This window comes from Carassius auratus, chromosome 17 (genome assembly GCF_003368295.1).
Source record: "Carassius auratus strain Wakin chromosome 17, ASM336829v1, whole genome shotgun sequence".
NCBI lineage: Eukaryota > Metazoa > Chordata > Actinopteri > Cypriniformes > Cyprinidae > Carassius > Carassius auratus.
In genome coordinates this window covers 25835342-25860341 of record NC_039259.1, presented here as the reverse complement: position 1 = coordinate 25860341, position 25000 = coordinate 25835342, and the positions used below count along the sequence as shown (strand labels likewise).

At 33.9% G+C, this 25000-nt stretch overlaps 1 pseudogene; it reads right to left on the bottom strand.

Annotated features, from left to right (window-relative positions):
• LOC113116911 (1-phosphatidylinositol 4,5-bisphosphate phosphodiesterase beta-2-like) overlaps positions 1 to 25000 on the bottom strand; it is a 33348-nt pseudogene that overhangs the window by 675 nt on the left and 7673 nt on the right.

Sequence of the window (25000 nt, the reverse complement as noted above, 5' to 3'; positions counted from 1 at the left end):
TTCTTAAAAAATAAATAATAATTGTATATATATATATTCTTCTGATATTAGTTATTAAGTGTTTTATTTTGATTATTTACTTATTTATTATTTACTATTAATTTACATTTAAATTTTTTTTGAATGAAATAATGATTAGTGATTGATTCATTTGGATTGTTTTAATTTTTTTATTTTTTAATTTATTATTAAATTCATGAAATATGTTTTATTTATTATTTTCATAGAAAATATAAATATTTTATTTATTATTACTAAGTGTTTTATTTTTGATAATGTATTATTTAAATGATATTTATTTTAACTAAATTTTTTATTAAATTCATTATTTTTTAAATTCAAATTAACATTTTTACATTTTTTTATTATTTGGGATTGTTTTTATTATTTTTTATTCTTTTATTTATTATAAGCTTTTTGAAACATTTTTTTAATTATTTATTATTTTCATAGAAAATATTAATATTTTATTTATTATTACAAAGTGTTTTATTGTTGATAATGTATTATTTTAATGATAACTACTTTTTTTATTAAATTCATTTTTTAATTAAAATTTTAAATTTAAAATTTTTATATATTATTTGATTAATAATTAGTCAGTCTTTTTTTAAATATGTTTTTACCATTTTATATTATTTTTTCAAATTTAATTGGCTTTTATAAGACGTTTTTATTGATTTTCATCCTTAAAGTGGTAAAACTTCTAGTCTCTGTCTCCGTCTCTGAAGACAGATGGAGCAGCTCCGGATCTATAAATCCTGACAGATTTAAGGACTCTGGTCTCTTCTCTTCAAACAGAGTCTCACGTCAAACTAAAACACATCTGCGTTCACAAGCCAGGTGTTACTACACCTTCCAGCACATCTGTCCTGTAACAACACGAGGAGCGAGACTCACTGATGAAGACGTCAGTGACATTAAGCTCATGATTATTCAGATGCTGAATTACTCATCGGCTTCTCTTCCAGTTTCTACAGTCATCACTGCATTATTAAATTCACAAATGCCTTTCCTGAAAAACGAATAGGCCAGATCTGATTTAATGAAACGGCATGCGGTAATGCGTGTAACTTTCATAATCTGTAAGCTGATATTCAGTGGAAATAGGCAGAGAAAGTTATTCTGATGGTTTTAATAAAGTCTGATTATGATAAAATCCCCTTTATGTAATTTTAACAAAGTCCTCAGAAGTTTGGTTTTAATAATGACGTCTCTTCTGCTCATCATGGGGTGCATTTATCTGATCAAAAATATACATTAAAAACAGTTATTTTGTGAAATATTATTGCAAATTAAAACAGCTGTTTTTTTTATCTGAATATATTGTAAAGTGTAATTTATTTCTGTGATGCTCCGCTGTATTTTCAGCATCATTCCTCCAGTCTTCAGTGTCACATGATCTTCAGAAATCAGAATAATATGATGATTTACTGCTCAAGAAACATTTATGATTATTATCAATGTTGAACACAGTTGTGCTGCCCAATATTTTTGTAGAAACCGTGATGCATTTGATTTTTCAGGATTCACAGATGAACAAAAAGTTCAAAAGAGCAGCATTTATTTACATTTGGAACTTTTTTAACATTATAAATATCTTCACTGTCACTTTTGTGTCGCTGTATAAAATAATTCATAAAATTTTTTTTTACATTTTACATATTTATGATTTAATTATTAGTAAATGATTTAATTCAAATTGTATTTTTAAATTGTTATTTTTTTATTTTTAGATTTTTATGATTAAATCAATAATTTGTGCTTTATTTATTTATTTTAAATATAGTTTTTTTAATGATTCGTTGTTTTAAAATTTTTAGGATTTATTTAATTATTACCTTTCCAAGGCAATGCAATAGAAATAGTAATCTTTCTGTAACATTATACAATTTTTGTCACTTTTAGTGCATGAATAAAAATAGATTATTTTAATTTGACATCTTCAGGATTTAATTAATAATAAGCAATTGATTTATTATGATCTGTTTTAAATGACTCCTTTATTTTAATTTGTCATTTGTGTGATTTGGTTAATCACTAGCTTTTCATCAAGTCAAGGAAATGGAAATAGAAATATTTTGTAACATTATAAATGCTCATTTTCTCACTTTTAATGCACCTTTGCTGAATTAAATGATGACTTTCTTCTGCAGAAATCTTAGTGCCCATGCTTCGGAGCGGCTGTGTGTAATGTGCACACTCAGATTCAGACAGGAGTGTGTTGTAGGACAGAAGACAGGGTCAGTGTGTACCTGACTGATCAGTTCTCTGATGCTGGCCAGTGTAGCCGCCTGTTTCTTCTTCAGACTCTGTTCCTGCGGTGAAGCATCAGCGCTGCTGTTATCTGCCGACTGAGAGAGTGTGACATTACATACATTAATAACACACACACACACACACACACCTCTGCCATGTGCGCTCACATACATGTTCTCGAGTGCAGCACATATGCATTAATATGCATGCAAGTGTTCAACATTGTGGTGTTGCATTGCTCTCCAGGTCATGTGCATGAACATGTGAGTCCATGTGCATCTATTGTTCACACATCACGTTGATCCGACACACATACAGCTGCTGAACGTCTGAGGAGACTCTATCAGTCTGTTCTGAAGCTCAATAATAGAGGAAAAGATACAATTCTGTGACCTTTAACTGTAACTCGAGGTGCTTCAAGCAGTTTCGGTTCTCTGCTGTCTTCTAAGAAAACATCCTGATTGGATAAAACCTCATAACTTACTGCAAATGAAGCATAAGATGAAGCACACAAGACTTTATTCCCAGATTTAAATGCTCACAATTCTCTGATTAAATAGTCAATGTGTTTTTTTTTTATTGTTTTTATGTTTAAATCATTTCTTTAATTAAATATCATATTTTTTATATTATACATTTTTTTTAAATACATCTTTAAATAAATACATCTTTAAAAAAAAAAAAAAAAAAAAATATATATATATATATATATATATATATATATATATATATATATATATATATATATATATATATATATATATATATTCATTTTATTTTATTTTTACACTGTTATAATTTAATGAATTATTGGTAAATGTTTTTTATTTCAATATGATTTCTTTAAATTTCTCATTTTTATGATTTATTTCATCACTCGTTTTATTTTGACCATTTTTATACTTTGGAAAATTGATTTTAGTTGATTTTTTTTTTTTTTGCATTTAACGAATTATTAGTGAGTGTTTTATTTTTATTGTTTAATTTTTTAAGTATTTATGTTAAATTATATTAGTGCTTCATTTAAATAGTTTTTAATTTAAATTCTTTTAATTTTTATGATTTAATTAAGTGTTTTATTTCAAATATTGCTTTTGTTTTATTTTTAAGATTTAAAGAAATTATTTTTTAATTACATTTTTTTATTATTATTATTGACTATTGCCTTTTTTTATCAAAACTAATCTTTTTTTTTTTGACCCCTACTCTTCCTCACTAACCTCAGTTTGGGAACCCTGTGCTAGAGGTTTCGCTCTCTTTATGATAAAAACAGCCAGTTTTCAATCATCCTCAACTCTTCTCCATATTGAGGAATGCAATGACGCATGAAGCCGAGCGTTTGCGTTCACATACAGTACACTCACTAGGGTCTCTGGCTTTATAAATACATCTGTAAACACATCTACATCTTAGACTTTAATGGCATTGTGTTCTGGCCGTGGAGATGGGAACTAATGGAGCACTGAATGAATTTGGAGGAGCTGCATGTGCACAGAGTGAGTCATAACGCACATGTTTCCATCGTTCACCTGCTGTAAACATCACGAGAGAGAGAGAGAGAGAGAGAGAGAGGGAGGGAGCACATGTTAGTCTGCGTTTGTTAAAACTCAAGCTGAACCATGGCTTTGTGTCCGAGCGGCTCTCATTCAGCTGCCATCCGTTGTATGTTCGATCACTCGATCTGTGTTCATGTGGTGCTTTACCTGTGCGTTATCGTTGTCAAGCTGCTCCGTACTTTTGCATTTCTTCATTCTGAAATAGAGGGAATTAATATTTGTGCATTAAAACAATAAAAATCATGTTTAATGTGACACTAACTAGGTTTAGTAAAACTAAAATGCTATTGTACTCCTAAAAGTTATCAGAATAAATTCTATACATTATTGCAGAAGGGTAGGGTTATTTTTGTTTAATTAAATTTTTTTTGTGAACACTTTTACAGCATATTTCTGAATGATGATGTGACACTGGAAAGTGATTATTTAGAAAATGTAGCTTTGATCACTGCTATAAATTACATTTTAACATATATTTACATAGAAAACAGTTATTTTAAATTGTAATATTTTAAATTTTGTAATATTGTAAAAGTTTTACTGTTTTAGTGAATATTGTCACATAATGAATGCATTTTTTTTTTTTACAAATATTTATTTATTTATTAAAATGTTCCATTTTTATTAGCAATATTAATTTTTATATATTCATTTTACATTCATTTTACATAAATGTCTTAGTGAGAAAATAAATAAATAAATAATTAAAATAAAAATCTAAAACTAAAATAGGTAATTATTGTGTATATATATATATATATATATATATATATATATATATATATATATATATATATATATATATATATATATATATATATAATAATTACCTATTTTAGTTTTAGATTTTTATTTTAGTTTTTTTATTGATTACATATCTGATTACATTTATTATTTAATGAAATTTATGATTTCAAAACCATTAAAAATATATTTTTTTATTTATATACATTTGACATTTTTAGGATTTAAATAATTACTAATAAGTTTTCAATTTTGATTTCAAATTTGTATGTTTAATCCAGAAACAACACCAAAAAAATCTTACTTGTCTTTCTTCTTGGGCTCACTGAAAAAGAATAAAAGAAACAATTGTAAGGGTGAGAGATATCATGAATATTACCAGCATTTTATTTAATTTAGTTGTTATTTTAGAAACATTTACATCCCATCATGCCAGACGATCGCACACAGCAGTCATTCCTCCAGCTGTTTGATTTCATCATGAGAAGCTTAAACTGTGACCAAGCTGCTAAACCATCGCAGACTAGTTTTGTTTCTGGCGGTGGTTTGTGTTCATAAACAGATGTGATCAGTCCCACTCACGCTCACAGCGTATTTACTCTGCTTCTGCTCTCGAAACAATGATAATTAACCAGATAATTACCAAACAAACTGCGCTCCATGTAGAAAAGGTCACCAGCCCCTGAACCCTCGTTATGTTTCCCAAGAAAAACACACACACACACACACACACACACTGCAGCTCTGATGCATCAGCTGAATTACAACACTCAAAGATTCATCTCACGCGTCTTACACTTTCTATTTCTCGTTTCAAAGGCCAAGTTCACTGAAACACACACACACACACACACACACACACACACACACACGTTTGTTTCTGTGTAAAGTGTGTTCATCCCATAGGTGTAATGGTTTTTATTCTGTACAAACTGTATATTCTCTCTCCCTTCACCAACCCTACACCTAACCCTAACCCTCACAGGAAACTTTCTGCATTTTTACTTTCTCAAAAAAACTCATTCTGTATGATTTATAAGTGTTTTGAAAAATGGGGACATGGGTTATGTCCTCATAAGTCACCCTCTCCTTGAAATACCTGTGCCATCCCCATGTCATTATACACACACACACACACACACGCACACACACACACACACACACACACACACCTGTTGAGTGCCTTGATCTCACTGCAGTGCTTCTCTGTGGCCATTTCCAGGAGTTTGGTCAAACGCTGTCAAACAGGAAATACAGAAGAGAACACAGGAAGTGTCACGTACATGTATCAGAACAGACCGCACCAGCTGGCCATCGCTCTGAGCTCTGAGATCTGCTGTGCTGCCACACAGAGGAAATGAATACAAGCACTTCCTGTCACTTCCTAGTAAGAAACTCCAGGACCTGCTTCCTTTCAGCAGGTGATAGCGGTGCATCGGATCTCTTAGGAAAATATCACTCATGTTTTTTTTACTATTTCTATGTAGTTGCTAGGTTATTCAGCGTGTTTAGAGTGTTGCTATGAAGTTGCCATTTTCTGAGAGTTTTTTTTGTTTTGTTATTATGGGGTTACTAGGCTGTTCTTAGTATTTTAGAGTGTTACTATGTGTTTTTTAGGCTGTTCCAAGTGTTTAGAGTGTTGTTTTAGTGTTTCAGAGTGTTTCTATGTGGTTGCTATGTTGTTATAAGTGTTTTAGAGTGTTGCGATCATTCTGAAGTTGTGGTCTAATGGATAGAGATTTGTATTTAGTAATCCAAAGGTTAAGAGTTCGAGTCTCGGGCTGGCAGGGATTGTAGCTGGAGAGAGTGAATGTACAGTGCTTTCTTCACCTTTAATACCGGCATAAATGGCTGCCCACTGCTCCAGGTGTGTGTTCACGGTGTGTGTGTGTGAGTGTGTTCACTGCTTTGTGTGTGCACTTTGGATGGGTTAATTGCAGAGCACAAATTCAGAGTATGGGTGTCCATAATTGGCTGTATGTCACGTCACTTGCTATGTGGTCCAAGTGTTTAGTGTTGCTTTGTGTTTAAATTGGGTTGCTAGGTTATTCTTAGCATTTGAGAGTATTACTGTGTGGTTTCAGATTGTTTTGAGTGTTGAGTCTTGATATGCAGTTGCAAGGTTATTCTGAGTGTTTCAATGTGTTAATAGGCTGTTCTTGGTATTTTAGAGTGTTGCTTTGCAGTTGCTAAATTCATCTGAGTGTTGCTTTGCAGTTGCTATGTTGTTCTGAGTGTTTAAGAGTGTTGCTATGTGGTTGCTAGGTTAATCTGAGTGTTGCTTTGCAGTTGCTATGTTGTTCCGAGTGTTTTAGTGTGTTGCTATGTGGTTGCTAGGTTAATCTGAGTGTTGCTTTGCAGTTGCTATGTTGTTCCGAGTGTTTTAGAGTGTTGCTATGTGGTTGCTAGGTTAATCTGAGTGTTGCTTTGCAGTTGCTATGTTGTTATGAGTGTTTTAGAGTGTTGCTATGTGGTTGCTAAATTAATCTGAGTGTTGCTTTGCAGTTGCTATGTTGTTCTGAGTGTTTTAGAGTGTTGCTATGTGGTTGCTAGGTAAATCCGAGTGTTGCGTTGCAGTTGCTATGTTGTTCTGAGTGTTTTAGAGTGTTGCTATCTGGTTGCTAAATTAATCTGAGTGTTGCTTTGCAGTTGCTATGTTGTTCTTAGTGTTTTAGAGTGTTGCTATGTGGTTGCTAGGTAAATCTGAGTGTTGCTTTGCAGTTGCTATGTTGTTCTGAGTGTTTTAGAGTGTTGCTATATGGTTGCTAGGTAAATCTGAGTGTTGCTTTGCAGTTGCTATGTTGTTCTGAGTGTTTTAGAGTGTTGCTATATGGTTGCTAGGTAAATCTGAGTGTTGCGTTGCAGTTGCTATGTTGTTCTGAGTGTTTTAGAGTGTTGCTATATGGTTGCTAGGTAAATCTGAGTGTTGCTTTGCAGTTGCTATGTTGTTCTGAGCGTTTTAGAGTGTTGCTATATGGTTGCTAGGTAAATCTGAGTGTTGCTTTGCAGTTGCTATGTTGTTCTGAGTGTTTTAGAGTGTTGCTATATGGTTGCTAGGTAAATCTGAGTGTTGCGTTGCAGTTGCTATGTTGTTCTGAGTGTTTTAGAGTGTTGCTATATGGTTGCTAAATTAATCTGAGTGTTGATTTGCAGTTGCTATGTTGTTCTGAGTGTTTTAGAGTGTTGCTATTTGGTTGCTAGGTAAATCTGAGTGTTGCTTTGCAGTTGCTATGTTGTTCCGAGTGTTTTAGAGTGTTGCTATATGGTTGCTAGGTAAATCTGAGTGTTGCTTTGCAGTTGCTATGTTGTTCTGAGTGTTTTAGAGTGTTGCTATGTGGTTGCTAGGTAAATTTGAGTGTTGCTTTGCAGTTGCTATGTTGTTCTGAGTGTTTTAGAGTGTTGCTATATGGTTGCTAGGTAAATCTGAGTGTTGCTTTGCAGTTGCTATGTTGTTCTGAGTGTTTTAGAGTGTTGCTATATGGTTGCTAGGTAAATCTGAGTGTTGCGTTGCAGTTGCTATGTTGTTCTGAGTGTTTTAGAGTGTTGCTATATGGTTGCTAGGTAAATCTGAGTGTTGCTTTGCAGTTGCTATGTTGTTCTGAGCGTTTTAGAGTGTTGCTATATGGTTGCTAGGTAAATCTGAGTGTTGATTTGCAGTTGCTATGTTGTTCTGAGTGTTTTAGAATGTTGCTATTTGGTTGCTAGGTAAATCTGAGTGTTGCTTTGCAGTTGCTATGTTGTTCCGAGTGTTTTAGAGTGTTGCTATGTGGTTGCTAGGTAAATCTGAGTGTTGCTTTGCAGTTGCTATGTTGTTCTGAGTGTTTTAGAGTGTTGCTATGTGGTTGCTAGGTAAATTTGAGTGTTGCTTTGCAGTTGCTATGTTGTTCTGAGTGTTTTAGAGTGTTGCTATGTGGTTGCTAGGTTAATCTGAGTGTTGCGTTGCAGTTGCTATGTTGTTCTGAGTGTTTTAGAGTGTTGCTATATGGTTGCTAAATTAATCTGAGTGTTGATTTGCAGTTGCTATGTTGTTCTGAGTGTTTTAGAGTGTTGCTATTTGGTTGCTAGGTAAATCTGAGTGTTGCTTTGCAGTTGCTATGTTGTTCCGAGTGTTTTAGAGTGTTGCTATTTGGTTGCTAGGTAAATCTGAGTGTTGCTTTGCAGTTGCTATGTTGTTCCGAGTGTTTTAGAGTGTTGCTATGTGGTTGCTAGGTAAATCTGAGTGTTGCTTTGCAGTTGCTATGTTGTTCTGAGTGTTTTAGAGTGTTGCTATGTGGTTGCTAGGTAAACTTGAGTGTTGCTTTGCAGTTGCTATGTTGTTCTGAGTGTTTTAGAGTGTTGCTATGTGGTTGCTAGGTTAATCTGAGTGTTGCTTTGCAGTTGCTATGTTGTTCTGAAACTGAACTGCAACTGAAAAGCAACACTCAGATTAACCTAGCAACCACATAGCAACACTCTAACAGGCTAATTTAAATGATCAATGTGGCTGAAACCAAACAAAAGTTCATAAAATAATAATATTTTATAACAATAATAGTTTGAAACTTAAACTGTGATCATTATGTGATAAAACAATGAAACCCTTCATGCCAACCACATTTTGATTAGAAACATTAATTTGCTTTTCTATATGTTTGCTAGCAGATGTACACTATATGCAGTATTTGAATGATTTCTGATGAATGAATAGTCTTCGTGATGAAGTCCAGTCTCACAGTGTGGGAACACCTGATCAAGACTGTCAGTCATCATAATATCTGTGTCTGTACCTCAGTGTTGTTCTGTTCCTTCTTCTTCTTGATCTGATCGTGTTGCTCCACCAGCAGAGCCCTGAGCTCCGACTTCAGCTTCTGCTTGAGTTCATTCACCTGGTCACCGGGATCATCTCCAGACCTGGACAATCACAAACACACACTTAACCAGAGATCAACACACAACACACACCTCAGGGACATAAACACGAAACATGTTACACGAGACGTGTTTCCCAGCTCACTTTCCCGGAAAGTAAATTTTAGTTGAAAAACTTAAGCTTAAACGAATATTAGAAATTCTGCCTTGGCAATTAAATGAAATAAAATGAGTTTTAAGTAATGACATTATGAGAAAAATGTATATATATATATATATATAAAATGACAAACGAACATAACAATTACTAAAACTTAAACTAAAATAGACAAATAATGTTAATTCAAGATATATTTGTAAAAAAAAATTAAAAATTAAAAATAAATAGTACTTTAAAAAAATTAAAATTAATTTTTTTTTTACAAAAAATTAAACATTTTTACAATTATTTAACAAATATATTGGAAATATAAAAAATAAAAGCTAATTCAAAACACTACAATAGTATAAATAACAGCCTATAATCAAGCATGTACTTCTTCTTCTTCAAGGCTTTGAACTGGTCGCTGTATTTCTGAAGCAGATCTTCTCGTTTCTTCTGAAACTTCTTCTCCGTCTCTTTCAGGTCTTTCTCCTGTTTCTTGGTGACCTTCAGGAAGTTCTTGTGCTGCTGCAGTTCTTCACAGGTCACAGTGGTGATGTCTGGAAAACACCTCCATCAGTCAGACTCACTTCTGCTCAGAGCTTGTCAACACCACAGAGCTTTCTGTTTGAAGAACTAAAAACTGTTTTTTGATTTTTAAAGATACTGACCCATTTTTTTAGACATTTTATATATACACACTGTATTTGTTTGTAAATATGTGTATTTAAAAAAAAAAATGCTTAAAAGTATACGTTTTTTAAAAACGTAAAAAAAAATATGAACTGAAGAATAAAGCAATTTTCTTAAAGGACTAGATATATAATTTTTTTTTAATTAATTTTTTTTTACTATTATAAAATCAGGCTACAATTTATTTTGAAAATGATCTTTTGTAATGTTTTGATGATGGTTGTGGATGAGTTGCGGTGATGGTTGTATTTTGTAATGTAACTATTGAAACTAATGTAACAAGTAACTTGTCGAGTCAGTGTGATGATGTCACAATGTATCATGTAAACAGAGTCATGTGACAGACGCAGATCACCTGAGGGGTCAGATGGGCTTTCCTCACTGGATTCTTTGGTCTCTGTGACGACAGCATCTGCATCAGTAGCAGCTTCTGGTTCACTTTTCTCCTCTGGTTGGGGTTCAGGTTCTGGTTTTACTTCAGGTTCAGGTTCAGGTTCTGGTTTTACTTCAGGTTCGGGTTCAGGTTCTGGTTTTACTTCAGGTTCGGGTTCAGGTTCTGGTTTTACTTCAGGTTCGGGTTCAGGTTCTGGTTTTACTTCAGCTTTGGGCTCAGGTTCGGGTTTTTCCTCTGTTTTGGGTTCAGGTGATGCAGTGTCGCCCTCTTCTGGAGGAACTGCAGCTTCAGTCTCTGATGATGCTGGAGCTGCTTCTGCGGCCTTCGGTTCTTATTATATGATAGAGTCACAGGCAGATCAATTACCATGAATTATCATCCATTTCACTTCAATAAATATGACAAATCAGGGCAGTGATGGTATACAATTACCATTATACTTGAATATGTTTGGTACCAAATTACATACTGGTAAAAATATATATATGTATAGCCTGATTGCACTGTAAGTCGCTTTGGATAAAAGCATCTGCTAAAAGCATAAATGTAAATGTAAATTAATATATAATTTATGATTTTTTTTAATATAGTGTTTTATATAACATTTTTTTTAAAGCAGTCAAATTGTTAATGGAAGAAAATACACCGATTATTAAACAAATTCAACGAATATCTCTTTAGTTTTGAGTGTAGTTCTACAGAGAAAAAAAGTGTTGTTATTTAGCTCAGTCAAAATAAACAAATAAACAAAAATAATAATAATGACAAAAGCACATTATCATTCTAAAAATAAAAAAAGCCAATATCAGATACAATTATTAAAAACTAAAACTGAAAAGTGCAAATATAAAATTAAAGCTAATTTAAAATATACAATAAAAATTAATTTAAAATTCTTAGACATAAAAAAAAAAAATACTAAAACTGACAAAACACAACACTCAAAAATAAAATGAAATAAGTTTAAGAACAAAAATTACTGAATTTGAGTATAAAATAAATTAAAATCAAAGGTGAATAAAATATTTACATTTCTAATATATATAATTATATGTATTTACCTGCAGCAGGTGTCTGGGCTCTGTCAGCGAGAGGTAACTCATATTCACACACGTATGTTAAACTCTGAAGACGAGAGCACAGTGAGATCATTCAGCATTTATAAAAGCTGAAGATCACATGCTTCACCAAGATATAATGCATTTTTTATGAGGCTACATTACAAATAAGTGCATCCATGTTCATGAAATATTAGATCCGAATGATTTCAAGGGATATAAAAAGTAGCACAGTTATAAAGGACATCAATTATCTCAGTTAATAGTCAATTATGTGGTTTAGAGGTTGTTATCAGTATTTTAATATCACTGAGTTACAATTAATATAGTTTATTATTATTATTATTATTGTTTTTTTTGTTTCTTTTTTCAGTTAAAGTTTATTATTTATTATTAACAAGTAATTTGTGTTTTATATTTTTTCTTAAAATATCTAAAAAAATATTCATTTTTATTTTTTACACAATTTATACATTTTTAGTTTGAGTTATTTTAATATTTTATATAATAGTGATAATATTTTATAAAGTTAAACTAAAATAATATTAGAAATGCTGCAACTAGTTAACTAATATAAGATTTTTATTATTATTATTTTAGTATCATTCAATCTTATGATAGTCCTTATTACGTTAAATTAGTTTTTATTTTTATATTTTAGTTTTATTATTTTAGTTTTGTTTGTAGATTTTTATCATTTGCATTAATTATTTTTAAATGTCTTCATCATTTTTACACATTTAATTTCCATTTTAGTTATTTTTAACTTAACATAAATATAAATGAGAACACTTAAGTTTTTCATATTTTAGTTAATTTTAAGTTTAACATTTAAAGTTTATTCAAAAGTTTTTTGTTTTCATTTTAGTTAATTTCTTATACTATAATACGATTATTTTGAATTAGTTTTTATTTTATATTTTCTGTTTTGACTTTAAATTTAAGTCGATTTTTTGTAATTTTGTAGTGTTTTTTAAATGTTTTTATTCAGCCTATTTTGTTTTTCATTATTTTAGTACATCAAATTAAACTATATGGAATAAGAAACGCTGCCTTTGCATCAAGCTAAAATAAAACGTTTTTTAAATAAGAAACTGCTTGACTCATAATAACATGCATTCATTTGAACATTTTTTTCATGCATCTGTGCATTTAACTCTACCTCAGTCTTCGGTGGCTTCGAAGTCTTCACAGGATTGAAAAGTGCATCGGAGAAATCTAACAGAAAACAATCATTGAGTTGTTGTCCGATGTTGCATTTAGTAAAGCCTGTGACTGTAGGTTTGTAGGTCAGTACCAGCGAATGCAGCAGGGATGTAGTCCTTGACCTCGATGTGCACGAACACAGACGGCAGCGTGAGCGGCATGTTGCTCTCTGTGCGCAGACCGATGTGCTGGAAACCTGCAAACCATCATAGCATTCGACCAAATAAAACCTCATATGTGACCGTGTACCACAAGACGACGAGATGCAACTATTTGAAAATCAATGCAAAAAAAATCTAAAATCATCTTTAAAAGAATAATGCATTATTATGACCCATTCAATGCATTGTTGGCTATTGTGCTACTGCAGATTGGTTCGGGTCTCACCTGTCTGCAGAGCGTCCAGAGGGATGATCCGGTGACCCAGGAACTTTCCGCCCTCCTCCTGAACCACGAGTCTGAGGTAAGCCATCTCCGGCAGCAAGATCTGCTCAACAGCACACAGACGTCAGCGTCCGAGCCGCTCCAACACACCTGAGTCATGAATGCTACGAGATCTGACCTTCTCGAAGACGAACGGCTCCTCGTTCCACTCGGGGTTGATGGCGTTGGGCGTCGTGCTCCATTTGGTGCGGTATTTGCGTTTGGGGTCTTTGGGCAAACCGATGAGCTCGACCTCCACTCCGGTCTTCACGTGTTTATCCGACAGGAACTGACCGGAGTAAATCTGAACACAGGAGACAGTTCACACACACATTTGCAAGACAGATGAGATTCACTGAGAGAGAAAATACAGCACACAATGATGTCCGTCGTTTGTCCACAAGCACATTAAAACATAATATATCTACATAAAAAAATAATAATAACTAAAAAATAAAACAAATTTATTATTCGGGTTTTCATGCATGAGTCGGAAGAAGGGGAAACAAATTCACATAAAAAAAATAAAAAAAACCTGACTGTGATAAAAAAATAAATAAAAAAAAAAATAATAATAATATATATATATATATATATATATATATATATATATATATATATGTATTGTATTGCTGCTTTATTACTATTGTAAAATAAATCTAATATTTAATGAAAATTAATTAAATTGCATTACTTTAATTTTAGATAATTATTTATATTATTATTATTATTATTATTATTATTTATTACCAACTTTTATTTTCTACTATTATAAGTAGTTACTATTTTAACTATTATAAGTAGTCTTTTATTTTTACTTTAATAATGCACTGTAAAACTAAATATCAAGTATTGAAGAAAATAATAATGATATAATTCATCACATATTGTAAAATTACAATACTTGTACCTCTTCTTATTTCCTAAATTTCTAATATTAAAACACCAACAACTTTTTTTGACCAAAAATGCAGGGAACCATTAAAGCTTCCTTACAAAATATAAAACTAATAAAAAATACAAAATAAATACATAATAATAATAATAATAGTAATATATATAATAAAAGTTTTTGTTTGCATAATATACGTATATTTTGTGTTTATTTATTATTTATACATAAATACACACACATACAGTTTATATTTAGAAAATATACACGTCTATATTTATGCTCACATACATAATTTATATTATAAATAAATTTGATTTGTATTCAATATATAAACATAGCCTATATTTCTGAAATATATACATACATGTGTGTGTGTATTTATATATACATAATAAATATACACAGCACGCATACATATATTACCAAACAAAAACTCGTATTTTGGATGCGATTAATCGCGATTAATCGTTTGACAGCACTAATACTCATACGAGTATCTGTCATCGTTCTTCTATATAAGTCCCAAAGCATTTCTGCAGGACCTTAATGGTGAGAGTGCTGGCGATGATGGTGTCGATCCTGTCGGTGAAGGGATCGAACTTCTTGTCGCTGCGACGGACCACGTCGTGTTTGAGGAGGTAACCCGTCCTGCCGTTAAACTCAAACAGAGCCATGTTCAGCTGCATGGGGAAGTCTACAGCACCCAACACACACCACACCATTAAACACAGACACAGCTTTACATTGCACAAACAGTACACATTAAACACTTTACACTTGTGGTTACTCATCATATTTAAATACTAATGTGACCCTAGAGCACAAAAACAGTCTTTAGGTGAGACGCTGCGGGCAAAAACACGAACCTGTCAATTTTGAGATTTTGGGCTTTTTGGTTTTCCATAAAGTGCTTTTTCAAACTAGTGGAAGGAAAACGAGACACTGTTTAAAAGACACTGTTAAGTGTTTCTGTTATAGCACTTTATCTGCTTGTGTCAATAGATTTCAATACATATTTTTAAAGGCCGTTTTCTCAAAATGAGTTTTTTCTTCAACACTGAGCCATAAATCTCCACTTCAGTAGCACTTACACGCACCAAACTTCACATTTTTATTCCTGTCTATATCCTGAAGGTTTTAACAGAGGGATTTGTTCATATATATTTTCCTTGATTATATACAACATTTTATTCCCCCCAAAATTTTGAAAATATATTGTTTTTCTGAAGTATTTTCTGAATTATGGAGTGACAAAAAAAGATAACCAGAATTCCCTCTGTAAAAACATTTGACTATATGTCAAAAAAATTAAACAACATTTTTTGAAACTGACTTCATCTAGTGTTCAGATTTTTGTACTAGACATTTATGCAAATTAGCACATATTTCATTAAATAATGCCTCATTTGCATATTTAAACCTAACATTTTTGAAAACTTGCACTTTTTGCAATAATCAATGTAATCAATCAACTGGGTAAGTAAGGTGATAACTATTAGTTATTTTTTTTGCCCTATTCACCTGCAGTGTCTCGCCTTAAGTGTTTTGGAAATTGAGATTTATGCATCATCTGAAAGCTGAATAATCTTTCCATGGTTTGTTCGGAGGACAATATTTGTCTGAGATGCAACTATTTGAAAACTGGAATCTGAGGGATGCAAAAAAAATCTAAGTATTGAGAAAATCATCTTTAAACTTGTTCAAATGAAGTTCATAGCAATGCATATGCATCAAAAATGAAATTGCATATATTTACAGTACAGTACTAAATATCTTCATGGAACATGATCTTCACTTAATGTCCTAATGATTTTTGACGCAAAAGAAAAACTCAAGAACACCAGTTTTGGGAAACCCTGTGCTGATCATGTTGTGAACATAAAGAGTCAATGTTGGCGTGATTTGACTCATCTTACCCATAGTCTGGTAGTTGAGCGCCACAAACTGACAGCCGGCGCTCCAGAACGGCTGAGGACTGTAGTTTGAGGAGTCCACACGGGTTCCTTTAGGATAGATACGACTCATCTGCCTCTTATTATATCTACAGACATCAGTTTAGGAAAGCAGTGACATCCAAACAGCAGAAAACACTGAATCTGAGTCTAACTGAGAACAGGAACATGACAGAAGTAAAGGATACTCCACCCATTCCACAGCGCTCTTAGCGATCAGACTCTCTCCTTTGGTTTCCACGAACGAAGAGATGACAAAACTCTTGTTTTTTTCTACATTTGGACAGAATCAGATGGTTAAACAACATTGATGTTTTGTCAATTTGTCAACATTGTCTTGTCAGATCCAGTCTCACCATGCAGCGCATTTTCATATCTTATAATAAGAGTAAAAAAAAAAAAAAAAAAAAATTATATATATATATAATAAATTAAAGATTAATAATACAAATATTATTAATACAATTAAAATAAATCACTAAATTATAATACATTTTATATTATTAATAATAAATTTTATCATTTGATTTATTCACTATAAAATAAAATAAATATTAAAGAAATAATTTTTTTTTACTTTAAAATTACTAGTCACAATACACATTACATCCTATTATTAAATAACAATATAAAAAATACAAACAATTGTAAAATTACACTGTGTTATAAAAATTAGCATTTAAAAAAATTATATAATAATTATTATTTTATTTAACATTACTTGTAAAAATACTTTTTATTTAATTTCTTCATTTTTGAACTGGTAAATAAATGTAAATATAAAAATCATATAAAAATATAAATAAAAATATTGTATGTTAACGTCAATTAATGCACTTTTAAGCTAACATGAACAAAGAAGAACCATATTTCTAACTAACAAATATTCATACAATATATTGCTTGTTGTATTATAATTACAAATGTTAGCAAACAAAATTATTGGAAAGTGTTACTAGGGTGAAATTGAAATAATTTCACTACATTTCACTGGTTTATGCATTTGATTTTGCATATTTACTACTCAAATGGTGAATCATTTGCCAAAAAAGAAAAGAAAAAAGGTTATATTTATTATGTAATTTACTCTAAGACAAGGTTTCAGAGTTTCAGGTGCAATTATTATGTATTGATCACACACACACGAGTGTGAACTCACTGGCTGCGTTCTCAAAAGAGATGAATTTGTTGGGCTGGACGTAGTTGACAATAGCTGACATCTCCTCGTATGCTGTCACTTCCTGTCCAGCGGTTCCCTGAGAGGAAGTGACAAATAGTGCACACTCAGTAAATGATGATTAAAGAAAGAAAGTCATTGTACATTTAGTAAACAATTACTTATAAAAAGATAATTGGAGTGTTGCACTACAGCGCTACTTTTGTTTCATTCAGCAAGGATGCATTAAAATGATCAAAAAGTGCAAGTAAATATACAATCATTTGCATAATAAACAACATAATAATTACAGTTTTTTTTCAAACTTTAAATTCATCAACAAATCTTTAAAAAATATGGTTTCACAAAAACATTAACTGTTTTCAGAAATGTTTCATCATATTATTCATGATTTCTGAAGATCATGTGACACTGAAAATACAGCGGAGCATCACAGAAATAAATTACACTTTAACACAGATTCACACAGAAAATGGTTATTTTAAATAGCAATAATATTTCACAATTTTTACTGTTTTTATTTTGGGCAAATAAATGCAGCCTGTGTGACTTCTTTAGGTTTTAAAATGTGCGTTTCTGATATTTGAATCTTCATTCTTACAATTATCAAAAGCTTCAAGAGTTACTCAAAAGAAGGCAGAAGTTACAAGTATTCAGCGTCTACTTCACCTCGTCAGAGTTCTTCATCTTCTCTTCGTCCTGTTCATCGTGGTCATCATGCTCTTCACGGTCGTCTGGATCGGTGAGACACAAAATACTGTTAGTTTACTTGGTGGTGGCAGTAAAAGCGGCCCGTCAGAGCATCCTCACAAACACATCAAGCACTGTAAGTATTTGGAGGTTCATGTCATTTCATTTCATTTAAACTGACCGGTTGCATGCGGCGGGTCGCTGTTCTCTGGGTTGGCTGGAGCGGGTTGGTTAGGATCGCTGGGTTGGTTGGACTCAGAGTCGTGCGCAGCTTCGTTTGCTTGCTCTGGACCAGACGCTTTCTTGGCTTGTTCGGGTTTGCTGGCAGGTGCGTTGCTTTTCTTATTCTTGATCAGGATTTTACCCATCAGCTCGGACGGACTCGGCATCGGATAACCCGGCTTCAGCTGAAAAACAAAACCACAGAAGATCAGATGAGATATTAAACAGAATTACTGCTAACAGCGTGCAACTTGAACAGGTTTACAGTGAATTTGTAACAGCTGAGGGGCGATGTTAGACACAATGACTAAAAACTAGGGATGCACGATATTGGATTTTGGCCGATATTCGATATGCCGATATTTTCTAAATAATTTTGGCAGATGCCGATACCGATATCGATATATATACTGATATATTTAAACTTTAATTTTACTGAAGAGAAATCCATGTATCTCTTCTGTACTGATTCTACCATAAATTTATTATTTTACAAATGTAGACAGACATTCACATCTGAAAAACAGGTCAGTTATTTCACTTGGAGAATATCGGTTTGGCTCATCGGCAGAAATATTCATATCCGATAATGGTCATTTTAAGCTTTTATCGGCCGATACCGATGTTGTGCCGATATTATTGTGCATCCCTACTAAAAACCCTTCAGCTGTTATACATTCACTGTAAACTACGGCTTCACGGGGCTTACTGCTTTAATAAAACAGGTATTCCATACACATAGTAATGTTTCATGTAATAAAACAGAGCAAATAAAGTGTAATGATATTAATAAAACAGTATTCTTCCACCAAACAATGTAGCTCCTCAGAAACAGCTGTGGGTGTTACAAAGTGGTTGCCAAGCAACACACAGAAGTAAACAAAGGTGAATGTTACTTTGTAGCATTATTTACATCATCTCTGAACACTGCTCAGCCAATCAGAATCAAGGAGCGGAACTCTCTGTTTTATAAAGGTTTACTGGTAAGAGCAAAGTTGAGTCCCGTTAGTTAATGTTCGCTGATGCATTAACATTAACTTACATTATTTATTCATCTTTGTTAATGTTAAATAATAAAAGCACAACCATTCGTTGTTTGCTCAGGTCTGTTGAAAATGAACGAAGATTAATGAATGCTTTATAAGCATCATCCACTGACAGTTCATGTTAACTGATATGGTTAACTAATGGTGACAAATATAACCACAAGTGTTACTGGTTTATTTTGCTTTATTCAACATTTTATTGTATATTTTTTATTTTATTTTATTATCTTATTTTATTCTACTTGACATTTTATTCTCCACTGGTCCATTTAAAATGTGTTAGGTTTTTATTCTTAGTTCATATTAAAAATTAAATTAAATTAAATTTATGCATTTAGCAGACGCTTTTATCCAAAGCGACTTACAGTGCATTATAACTAATATCATTAACTAATGGATCTTTAAATGCATCTTTATTGTACATTGATCGTTTTAGTTAATGCAACTGATATCCAATTATTTTACTTCAGAAATATAGAAAAAAAAAAACATTTTCTAATTTATTTTATTTATCTTTTTTTTTCAGTTAATGCTAATTATTATAGTGTGCGAATGGAACCGTCATGAAAAGTGGTTTTGTAGCTGGTCACCATTTTTTTTATTTTATTATTTATTATTTTAATCACACATTTATCTTCAAATTACACTTTTAATTATTCAGTATTTTTTTTTTTCATTTCCTGTGTTGCCTCTGAATTAATTTAGGCTCATATAACAGAATTGGCATAATTTTTAAAACAGTATTACTGTATGTGGAGCTCTGTATATTTGCTGAATGGTGTTAAAATCATAACTGTGCCAGTGTGGATATACTGTATATCCATCACAAGTGTTTGAATCTGAACTCACGGGATATTTTTCCAGTACGTCGACGAGCAGAGCGTCTCCAAAGATGGTCCTGCAGTAGTGAGCCATCTTCTCCTGCTGCTTCACGCTGAAACACACACGTGATCTCATGAACATCACAGCAGAAATATCACCGCATCAAACCTGCAGCACCAGGAGCAAAGAGTGTCTTACGAATCCACGTGGTTCTCAAACGAAAGAACAACAGGATACTTGGACGTCTTGAAGGCACTCTCAGCGATCGCTTCAATCACGTCCTAAAGTCAGAATCAAGGAATGAAAAAAAGAAGCGTGCTTATTCATAATTAATGTGCATTTGGAGTGGACTTCAAATCTTAAAAGCACATTATTATTAATTAAATAAAAGGTCAGTTAAGTGACTAAAATAGAGACACTTTCATGATTGTTTTTTTTTTAAAACAAACTTAAGTATAATAAAAAAAAAACACACTTTGTAATATGTCAGATAATTTTTTATTTTATGTTAAATTACATTTTAGATCATTATGTTTTTTGTTGCTTTTGATTTCAATGTTAGCTAAGATAAATAAGTGCTTTAAAGTATTTGTCACTGTTAGTTAATTGATGTTAACTAACTAATGTTAACTTACTGTAAAGTGTTACTGGTTTATGTTCATTCATGTAACTGGTCACCAATTTATCTTATTTTATTTTAATTAAATTATATTTTTATTTAAAAGTAAAAAAAACTGTCATCCTGACTAACATGCTTGGTTATAATTTATTTGATAATTGCATTAATTTATATATATTTAAAGACATACAAGTTGCAATATAAATTATATTAAAGTATAGTTACTTTAATATTATAAGACTTTAGCTAGTTTATTTATTGCATTTAATACAAATTTCAACTAACATTTAAATGAAACGCCTGAAAACACTGCACTAATTGTGCATAATAAATACAAAAAAAAAACATTTTATTTGTCAAAATTATAGATTTTTATTTTATAAAATCATTAGGATATTAAGTAAAGATCATGTTCCATGAAGATATTTAATAAATGTCCGACTGTAAATATATCAAAACTTATTTTTTTTTATTTGCAATTTGCATTTCTAAGAATTCATTTGAACATCTTTAAAGATGATTTTCTCAATATTTAGATTTTTTTGCATCCCACAGATTCCAGATTTTCAAATAGTTGTATCTGGGCCAGATGATTTATAAATCTCACTTCATAAAAACTGCCACTTCAGACAGGTTTTGTGCTCCAGGGTGACGTGAAACAAAGCGATTGATAATCTTTGTTAAAGCAGAAGTTGACCCGTCTTGATTTCTGTAGCTTGCACTGATTATAACGGGCCTCCACGGTGCATCCCATAATCACAGCGAGACTCAGCGAGAGAGCCCTGATTGGAGGAACTGACCTTGAAGAGGATCTCGGTGGTCATGGTGAAGCCGTGGGTGATGATTGGCTCTTCATCCGGAGGTTTGCCCTTCCAGCAGTCGAGCTCCAGACAGCGGCACCCAGCGAGGAGACACTGGCGGTACATCTCCGGAGACGAGACGCCCGTCAGCTGCCCGGCTGCACACAACACACACCTCATTAACCCCAAACACTCAGATAACAGTGTGTGCTGGAGAAGGGCTCAGGCCAGGGCCACAGCTTTCAACAGTTTGGGATGCTTTTTAAAGAATCTTTTCATGCTTATCAAAGCTGCAGGTATTAGATTAAAAAAAATTATATTTTTTTTTGTTTCACATAATGGTTCTCTATTTTAATATACTTTAAAATATCATTTATTCATGTGAACTGAAAGCTGAATTTTCAGCATCATTCATTACTCCAGTGTTTCAGAAATCATCGATGCTGTGATAATTTTTATCAGGATTATTTGCTCAATAATGTTTAAAAGAACAGTGTTTATTCTATTATTTTACAATATACACTAATGCTAAGTTTTTCAGTCAGTTCAGTTCATTTTCAACTGTTTTATGCATGAATGCATTTTTAAATGCATTGAAATTTTGCGTTACTCCCTAAAGATTACGTTACTTTTTATGGAAGGGAATACATTATGTCAATTTTGAGTTACTTTTTAAATCTGGGCAGGACTTGCTTGAGTGTTTTTGATATAAAAAGTAGTAATTTTATAAAAGTAAAAGTCCTTTCACACTAAAAGTGAGATGAACACACCTCAGGCTGAAGGAGATGTAAAATCACTTCTGTACAGTAGAGGGCGCCACTCAAACAAATCGAGGAGAGAAAGATACAATAGGAATAATAAAATGAAACAAATGTTTCCTTTTTTGCTCATTAGTATGTTTGAATCGAATCATCGACGTTCAGTGGCTAATAAAATGTGTTTAAATACATAAATGATATTTGTCTTATCGCAGGTTTGTATAATATTGTTTGAACTAGGGATGCACGATATTGGATTTTGGCCGATATTCGATATGCCGATATTTTCTAAATAATTTTGGCCGATGCCGATACTGATATCGATATATATACAAATATATACTGATATATTTACAAATATATACTGATATATTTAAACTTTAATTTTACTGAAGAGAAATCCATGTATCTCTTCTGTACTGATTCTACCATAAATTTATTATTTTACAAATGTAGACAGACATTCACATCTGAAAAACAGGTCAATTATTTCACTTGGAGAATATCGGTTTGGCTCATCGGCAGAAATATTCATATCGGCCGATACCGATAATGGTCATTTTAAGCTTTTATTGGCCGATACCGATGTTGTGCCGATATTATCGTGCATCCCTAGTTTGAACGTTATATTATTTAGGTATTAGTTATTGCTGTTATCGTTAAAGGGGTATCGAGCATGGTGAAGTTTCACATTTGAAGTTAAAAGCTATAAAAGCAATAATGAATATCTGTGAGTCGGTCAGTGTTTGGTTTGCTCCTCACCGGTGAGATAGGTGTTGTGGGAGGACTTGATGAAGTAATGTGGGATGGGTTGGGTCATATCGTGACTCTGGGCCAGTTTGTCCAGTTTCACCACCGATGTTTCAGACCCCATCAGATAAAACATCAAACCTTCTGGAGAAATCTGACCTGCAGCAGCACAACACTAAGAATGAACCTTCACAAATATACAGTCACACAGCCTCTTGGTCAACTATAGGTTCACAAACACTGGCTTATTATATTATATTATATTATATTATATTATATTATATTATATTATATTATATTATATTATATTATATTATATTATATTATATTATATTATAATTTTAGGTTACATCTTTTTATTCTTTTTTATTTTGTGGCATTTTCACTAGTTATATTCTATATATATATATATATATATATATATATATATATTGTGACGAGCACTCCCAGAGGAATCAGCGTCGCCCTGGAAACCAAACCAAAACACCTGCACGCCCTCGTCACCGGCTGATCGGTCACAGCTGCTCCCCATCAGCCAGCACATTGAAAAGCAGCACATGTTGCACTGAGAAGAGGTTCTCAAACAGAACGCAAAGCTGGACTAACCCCTCTCTTCTATCCCCACAGAAAGCAGCGAGTGACCGACAGCCCACACCCTTTGGAGCACGTCTGGACACCCACTTTCCCCTTGATTGGCACAGAGGAGCACGGAGAGCACACGGGGAGCACCAACCAGCGGAAAGCAGATCAGGACACTTCACCAGGCACCCTTCACTTTTCAATAAACCCACCCTCCGGGGCTTTTGATTTCACGTACCTCTTGTCGAGTGGTTCTTCACCCCGTGACAGTGGTGGAGGATGCGGGCAGAACAGTGAGGAATCACCGACAAGGTCACCGCCCCAACTCCTAATTTTTTTTTTGCTTTCTGTCAGCAGCACCACGGAAGGCGGCACGCGCGGCCCCGCGATGGAGGACGTCTTACAACGCCTCGCTGAGGTTAGCATCCGCCAGCAGCAAATAGCGGAACACCTCGCCACTCGCCTGGGCAGGACGGAGGACGAACTCGCCGCCGTCCGGGCGGCCGCGGCCCAGCGCGTTCCGCTACCTGAGCCTCGGGCACAAGCCACCCGTCTGTTGCCCAAGATGACGGCCGATGACGATGTGGAAGCCTTCCTTCAGGTCTTCGAAAACACTGCCCACCGAGAGGGATGGCCAGAGGACGAGTGGGCGCGTGCGCTGGCACCCCTGCTCACCGGTGAAGCACAGAGGGCTTACTTCTCGCTCCCCCTGACGAGTGCCGACAGTTATGTCGAAGTGAAGCGAGAGATCCTGGAGAGGCTGGGCCTCTCCCCTGTAAGTGCCGCCCAGCAGTTCCACGAGTGGGAATACAAGCCCCGGGTGCCAGCCCGTGCCCAGGCAGCCGAACTCAGCCGCCTCGCCCAGCACTGGCTGTTGGCAGGAAACCCCACACCAACACAGGTAGCGGAACGAGTGGTGGTCGATCGCCTCCTGCGCGCACTACCTCGCGCCCACCGACAGGCCGTCGGCATGAGGGACCCACGTGACGTCCGGGAACTAGTGGAGGCGATCGAGCTGGCGGATGCCGTTCATCCCAGCGGGGCAGGGGACCGGCGCCGAAAACCGCCTTCTCCACCCCCAGTGGCCACTGGCAGTACCGGACCCTTCCCTTCGGCCTACATGGGGCCCCCGCGACGTTCCAGCGGATGATGGACATCCTCCTGCGGCCTCACCAAGCTTACGCGGCCGCCTACCTGGATGACGTCGTGGTCCACTCCGAGGCGTGGGACGAACATCTGGATCGTCTGCGGAGGGTGCTCTCGGAGCTCCGGCGGGCTGGACTTACCGCCAACCCCCGAAAATGCCACCTAGCCTTCTCTGAGGCCAAGTACCTGGGCTATCAAGTCGGCCGAGGACTCATCCGGCC